The following is a 6,000-nucleotide window of genomic DNA, read 5'->3' on the forward strand; positions in this document are numbered from 1 at the left end:
AAGGTAAAATTTTGAACATGTATGCATGTAGTGGTATGCCTTGCAAATGATGAAATTTGTTTGAGATGGATGCTTGGAATGGTTGGATTGTATTTGGTATGTTTAATGAGGGAACATGGTAAATTTGGGTGACAAATGATGCTAGGAAATGGTCTGTTTTTGTCTACACGGGTAGGCACACGGATGTGTGTCTTGGTCATGTGTGACACACGACATGTCCCATAGGCATGTGGTCCGGCTGTATGTCCCCTGCATCTTAAAAATAAGAAATAGAATGCTCAGTATTGGGCACACAGGCAAAAACACGACCATGTGTCTCAACCGTGTGGTTGACACGGCTTTGAACACCAGTGTGTTACACGGCCATGTGAAAACTGCACTGCCTAGCACACGGACGTGTGACTTGGCCGCGTAACTTCAATTTCTTCATGCTTTAAAAGTTAGAGAGTTACAAATTTAGGGACACAACTGTGGGTAGTACACAGCCTAACCACACGGGCGTGTCCCTAGACCATACGGGCGTGTGAGCCCTGCGCCTAGGAAAAATTTTAAAATTTCAGAAAAAATTCCCCGAGTTCCTGATTTAGTCTCGATTTGAGTTCAACACTTGTTTTTTGCCTTGGGGGTCCATAAATGGGACGATACGTATGATCTCGGATAATGAATAGTAATTTATGTAAATTAACTGAAAATGCTTTGAATGTTTCGATAATACTTTAAAACCCTCTTCTGACGACAAATACGAGTTAAGGGTGTTACCTTTAGTGATATCAGAGCTACGGTTTAGTCGATTCTTAGACTAACGTACCAAGTACGAGTCTACATGCCATTATATAAATTATGATGTGTGATACCTCCAGACAACTATTAAATGTATTTTCATATAGTAATGTCTTACAACCAAGCTAGAGCCGAGACTGAAGAAGTTGAGAGCGCTGCTCAAGCTTCTGTGCAGCAAGCTGCATCTAGTAGTAGTAGAAGGCCCATATCTGAGAACTGAAGTGAGGCGGTAAAAGCAGCTTTCTTTGAATTGATGGATGACTGGTTTAGTGAATATATGAGAACAAATTTCACTATTCAATGACCTCCTCGACCTGCTTCACAAAATGATGAAATGCCACAGGATGTTAGATTTGTCAAAATTGGAAAGGCTCCAGTAGACAAAATTAGAAAACATGAGGCCAAAAAATTTAGGACTACGACTGATGATGATCCAGAGAGGGCTGAGTTCTAGCTGGAAAATACTATCTAGGTTCTAGATGAGTTATCATGTACACCAGCTGAATATCTGAAATGTACGGTACCTTTGTTGAAAGACACGGTCTATCATTGGTGGAAAGCCATATCTTTTGTGGTACCTAAGGAAAATATTACATAAGCAGAGTTTAAAAAGAAGTATATTAATCAAAGATTCTTGGACCAGAAAATGAAGGAATATTTAGAGCTCAAATAGGGGAATATGACAGTGTCCGAGTATGAATGGAAATTTGTTAGATTGAGCAAGTATGCTAGTGAATGGGTTCAGACTGAAGTTAATATGTCCAAACGATTTGAAGATGGGCTAAACGAAGATATCAAGCTGTTAATTGGAATCTTGGAACTAAGAGAATAACAGTTTTGGCTGAACAGGCATACATGGCCGAGGAATTAAGCAAAGAAAAGAAACAAGTGAAAAGGGAAGCTTGGGTTTCAAGTAAATGATTTGTAAGTGATAAACCATAATTTATACATATTTTTATCCCATGCTTAGCACATTTATGGATGGTTTCTCCTTAGATTTGGTGAATTCGATGCTCCTAATCCTTTAATTTCATGTTTTTATACTTATGTGAGCATAGGAGAGTAAAAAGAGTGAGAAACGGGCCGAAAACGGAGAAAATAGACCCACATGGGAAATCAACACGACCTAGACTTCCTCATACGGGCGTGCCACACTGCCATGTCCCTTTGGCAGGATCGAAGCACGAATTACATGGGTAGACTACATGCCTGTGCCTATTCAATAGCCTTGACCATGGGTTGGAGTAATCACACATGGGCGTGTCACACGGGGGTGCCCCTACCGAGCCCAAGTATAGCCCTATTTGTATAAGGCCAATTTTAAGGGCTCTTAGGCATGCTAAAGCTTATTTAAATACCTAATGAGGCACTTAGGAAGGATATGCAGAGTAGGAGGCAAGAAGTTACTCAAGAGAAGCCAATTGGTCCATTTTAGAAGCCGGATTCATCATCAAGACTGAGGATCTCCCTTCAATTTCCATTCAGGGGTTTTTGGTTTTCTTTATGTTTTGTATTCATTATTCTTCTGAGATGTTTTCCTCTATAATTATGAACTCAACCCCCTAAATACCTAAGGGAAATGAAACCTAAGACGGATCTTATTATTATTATCTGAATTGTATGATAAATATTTGACTTGTTCTTAGTTATGTGTTCTTAATTCTTATTTTGATATTCCAGGATATTGATTCAAGTTAATGCTCTTATTCAGAGGACGAATAGACCCTGTCTAAGAGTAAATTTTCATAATTAAGCGAAGCTGATTGCACGCCTAGAGATAGGGTAATAAGATTTTGCTAGATTAGGGTGAAACCTAGTAAGGGGATCCATAGATCGAGTTAATGAAACACTAGGGCGTTAATTAGAAAGAGGTACGTTATTAGTCTCGAGAGAGATAATAATATAACTAAGGGATTTCTACGGATCAAGTCAAATGAATAAATCGTCTGATTCAGAGTCAAGTAACAAGTGAAGTCTAGGTGGATTTTTCCTTAGGTATTGTCTTAATCAATCGAATTTTCTAAATAGTATTTTCCCAAATTTTCTTTCTGTGCATTCTTAGTTTAGTAATTAGTTTAGATAACCAAATCCCTTAATTTTTAGGCTAGATAAAAAAAAGAAGGTAATTACAAGTACTCTTGGTTCCTTTGGGTTTGACAATCCGGTCTTGCTAAAGCTACACTATTGTTTGATAGGTACACTTACCTTCATCGTGATAATAGTTAGTTTCAAGAACAATTTATTATGGATATTTAAAACTTGTCGCAGATATTAGGAACACTCGATTTTTTTTTACTTTAGCCATTTTACTTTTATTGCAATTTAATTTTTTATTTTATTTTCTAATTCTTCATTTATTTTCTTCTTACAGGTTTTTCTAGTTTGTGACCAAAAGAAACCCGTCAGGACCACTAATTTTTTATGGTAAGATCGATCGCACAGTTCGCAGAAACCAATGAGAAATAAGGTGAAGCTTAAGATACACAAAGGAAGAGCAAGAGGAAGATATTTCAACCACAACCGATGAGATGACTGAAAACCAAGAAAATCCGCTATGTCCTGCGATTGCTACTAATCAGAATCATGCTCCGTGTACTATGTATGATTATGCTAAACCTTCTTTAACAGGAACTGAATTGAGCATAGTTAGGCCTACTATTGCTACAAATAATTTTAAACTGAAACCTAACACCATTCAAATGATCCAACAATTTGTTCACTTTGATGGTTTGCAGGATGAGGATCCCAACGCTCACTTGGCAAATTTCTTAGAGTTTTACGACACTTTTGAAATAAATGGCATTTCTGATGACGCCATTCACCTTCGATTGTTTCCCTTTTCGTTGAGGAATAAGGCTAAACAATTGTTGAACTCGTTACCATGAGGGTCAATCACTACTTGGGAACAAATGACAAAAAAGTTTTTATTAAAATATTTTCCGCCAGCTAAAACAACTAAATTACGTAATGATAACTCTTCTTTTGTGAAGATGGATTTAGAAACACGCTACGATGCATGGGAGAGATACAAGGACCTTTTGAGAAGGTGCACACACCATGGGTTACCACTTTGGCTATAGGTTCAAATGTTTTATAATGGCCTGAATCCTTCGACTCGACAAATGATCGACCCAGCCGTTGGCGGAACCATCAATAATAAGACACCTAAAGATGTTAATGAATTTATAGAAGAGATGTCACTGAATAATTATCAGTGGCAAGTCATGAGGACAAAGCTAACACAACCAGTCGGCATTTATAACGTCGATTCGATCGCCATGCTCTCTAATCAGGTAGAACTCTTGAATAAGAAAATTGATGGTTTTCTTAGTTCTTCATAGGTTTTCCCAGTAATGCAGTGCAAAGCAAGTGGAGGTGGATTGAGCAATCCAGAATACCCACCCTATGGCCACAATATGGAGAACGAGCAGTTAAATTTCATGGGTAATAATCACCCAAATTTTTCATGGGGAGGCCAAGGGAATCAGAGACCACCACCACCTCCAGGCTTCTAACAACCACCCTACCAACAAGAGAAAAAGTCGAACCTTGAGGAGATGCTAACAAAATTCATCTCAGTGTCAGAAACTCATTTTCAAAATACCAAGACAGCACTTAAAAATCAACAAGCATCGATCTAAGGGCTCGAAACTCAGATAGGTCAACTCGGTAAATTGATATCTGAACGACCACAAGGTAGCCTCTCGAGTAACACTGAATCTAACCCAAGGGAGAAAATCAATGCAATTACCATTCAAGATGAGGAAAGGTTAGTTACACCTGAACCAGAATCGAGGCAAGAAACAGTAGTAAGTAAAGGTAAGGGTGAGGTGGACCACAATGACCAGAAATCGTTAAGTAAAGAATACAAACCTTGTGTGCCACACCCAAATGGGACAAGGAAAGACTGCACACAAAATTCATCTCAGTGTCAGAAACTCATTTTCAAAATACCAAGACAGCACTTAAAAATCAACAAGCATCGATCTAAGGGCTCGAAACTCAGATAGGTCAACTCGGTAAATTGATATCTGAACGACCACAAGGTAGCCTCTCGAGTAACACTGAATCTAACCTAAGGGAGAAAATCAATGCAATTACCATTCAAGATGAGGAAAGGTTAGTTACACTTGAACCAGAATCGAGGCAAGAAACAGTAGTAAGTAAAGGTAAGGGTGAAGGTGAGGTGGACCACAATGACCAGAAATCGTTAAGTAAAGAATACAAACCTCGTGTGCCACACCCAAATGGGACAAGGAAAGACTGCACAGAAGAACAATCCGGTAAATTCCTTAAATTATTAAAGAAGTTACATATTAACTTACCGTTTATTTAAGCTCTTTCGCAGATGCCAAACGCAGTCAAATTCTTAAAGCAGCTTTTAACAAATAAGCGAAAGTTGGATGAGGCGTCGCATGTGGAATTAAATACGGTTTGCTCAGCCATACTACAAATAAGATGGCCAACAAATTAAAAGATCCATGGAGTTTTACGATTCCCTATTTAATTGGTAGCCTAGATGTAAAAAATGCTTTGGCTGATTTAGGGGCCAGTATCAATGTCATGCCTTACAATAAACAACTAGGTCTTGGGAAACCCAAACAAACTAGGATGAGTATTCAATTAGCCAATAAAACAATCAGATTTCCTAGGGGGATTATCGAAGATGTACTCATTAAAATTGGCAAATTTATATTCCCAGTTGATTTCGTTGTTCTAGACATAGAAGAGGATAGTAACGTTCCTTTAATTTTAGGGAGGCCCTTTTTAACAACCGCTGGAACAATAATTGATGTTGGCACAGGTGAACTCACACTTCGTATGAGAGACCAAAAAATCACCCTTCAAGCTCGTAATTCGAGTGACACATCAAAAATTGAAGGTGGTTGTACAAATCATTCTACTAAAACTGACCATGTGGTGCAACCTACTTTGCAGGAAATAAGTTCAAAGAACCTACACAAGCCATGTTCAAGCAACAAAAAAGGACCTATCTATGAAGAACGAAGGCTACAAATCGAGGAACTAGATGAATGGTGGATATAGAAACCGGGAACACCCGATAAATCAAAACCGAGCCAGGACGAGCTCAATACATCACCAAATCAACTTAAGGTTGGAGACAAAGTACTACTAGATGCAGAAGATCCTCGCATTACCACTTCTGAACCTAATGAAGAAATTCCTCTCACGGTACTCAGTGTTTTCCCATATGGAACA

The sequence above is a fragment of the Gossypium arboreum genome, chromosome 6, assembly GCF_025698485.1.
Source record: "Gossypium arboreum isolate Shixiya-1 chromosome 6, ASM2569848v2, whole genome shotgun sequence".
In the NCBI taxonomy this organism is placed as follows: Eukaryota; Viridiplantae; Streptophyta; class Magnoliopsida; order Malvales; family Malvaceae; genus Gossypium; species Gossypium arboreum.